The sequence below is a fragment of the Miscanthus floridulus genome, chromosome 3 (assembly GCF_019320115.1).
Source record: "Miscanthus floridulus cultivar M001 chromosome 3, ASM1932011v1, whole genome shotgun sequence".
Lineage (NCBI taxonomy): Eukaryota > Viridiplantae > Streptophyta > Magnoliopsida > Poales > Poaceae > Miscanthus > Miscanthus floridulus.
In genome coordinates, this window is record NC_089582.1 from 109,851,625 (window position 1) to 109,853,506 (window position 1,882).

General features: G+C 38.5%; 1 long non-coding RNA gene across 1 annotated transcript; it reads right to left on the reverse strand.

Moving 5' to 3' along the window:
* Nucleotides 1-533: 533 nt before the first annotated feature.
* Nucleotides 534-1,616, reverse strand: LOC136546429 (uncharacterized). The gene is made up of 4 exons (XR_010781352.1): nt 1,551-1,616; nt 1,364-1,465; nt 715-823; nt 534-636 (listed from the first exon to the last, which is right to left on the reverse strand). It is a non-coding gene; the product is annotated as an uncharacterized lncRNA (long non-coding RNA).
* Nucleotides 1,617-1,882: the final 266 nt, after the last annotated feature.

Below are 1,882 nucleotides of genomic sequence, written 5' to 3' on the forward strand. Positions count from 1 at the left end.
GTGCAGCAACCAATCAGGGTGCGCTAACCCGCTTTGCTTGCCGCAAAGTTTATTAGCGGGCTTACGGCTTGTCACAAAGCTGCGGATCTTGCGGACAAGTGTTCCGCGGACACAACAAATTTATATGCAAAACCCACAAGACGTACAATACAGTATCTATGTATTATGTTTCCTAAAGTGATGATCCAGTGCACTATACCATCCTTCAGTGCCATGCTCCAAACAGAATCGATCTTCAATGACAGTTTCAGATATATAACATGTAGTCAAAGGAGAACACATCCATATGTCCTCAACTCAAATGCGAATTGTTAGTAGCTGCAACAAGACACCGATATGACAATTCAATCATAAATTCTAATATGCGGTTCTAATTATGTGTTGCTGCACAGAAATGGAAATGGAACATAGTAAAAAGGAATATTGCCAGGATACAACAAAAATAGCAGGTAAAGAAGGTGTCACTGGGAGAGTGAAATCCCAAACAGTAAGGCTTAACTTCAAGCGAACTGAAACATTGTTCATAACATCTTTATCCATCATGTCTCCAAATCCATTATTCTCTTGACAGTCCTGGGGTGCTGGATTATCCAACACCCTCCTCAGTGCAGTAGAAGCTGATGTTAGTTTTTGTACCTAAATGTTATAGCACAATTAGGAAAAAAAAGGAATAACATGGTTAATCCTTAAGAATATATTATCAGAGCAGAATACCATTTCCTCTGGTGACGAGTAGTCTCTGGGTCCAGTGAGGTCAAGACAACTTCTTAATTCTCTATGTAGCCTGTACTTTTCAGATTTTGGTAGAGATTATGTTCTGGAACTGCTACCAGAAATTAGGTCAGTAAGAAAGTATATAACCCAGAAATCAAAGCTAATGTCACCTGGACATTTGTGTCTGCATGCAGGTATCATATCGTGACACTTAAACTTGGGATTCTTGTTCAAGAGCGGTGTGAAACAATTTCTTTACAGTAACGTGATTGTTTCATACTTACTTGACCTGAATCCTTCTAGATTTTTTTAAAGGTAGAAAGGTATATAAGCAGGTAAACTTACAAGGTTACTCAAGATTCTGAATTTGACATCTCAAGTAACAAATTTTAATAAAAGCTATATATCACTTAATGAATAATCATCCACCACTGTATATCCGATATATTCATATAGAATATGCTTAATGGCATCTCTTGTTCTAACATACATGTGAACACTTGGGCCAGCATTATAAGTAAGAATTAGTTTTTCTGACCAAGCATGCCAAATAAGATGGATTCGTTCGGTGCTCTTTTTCTGTAAGACTAAAGGCAACTTTTTTTTACATCTAAGACAACAGGATAGAAATGAGCAAGGAAAGGCTTACTCTAATTCTGTCTTTACTGCAGTAATGAATATTTCACCCTCATATAAATCAGGCGGTTGCCCACATGGAACATTTAATGATACCCAAACTGCAGCTGTCTCCCTGCACAAGCAAAGTCAAATCTACATATATATAAGAGAGAGAAAAAGTAGATACAAGTCAGATTTCCAAAGCACAGAAACAGTACCCTGGTTGAAGATTTACTTGAGGACTGAGTGGATCAATCGGAACAAGAGCGTCTGGTACACCTAAGATAGGCACCACACGTCGCAAAGTTATGGACTGACCAACGACTAACCTGGTACACCTAAGATGTTCTAAATTTTAAACAAACAAACCTGTCTCCTGAGGAGGAGCAGAGATCGGTGCATTGTATCTGCACAGACCCTGCAATACCTGAAGTTGCTGCATAAGAAGACATCAAACAAGGGATAGAAAAATAAATAATTAGGACAATCAGCTTGACATGAAACTGGATGGCAAGGGAAAAACTGACAAGGAAATGGTGTGTCCAAGTCA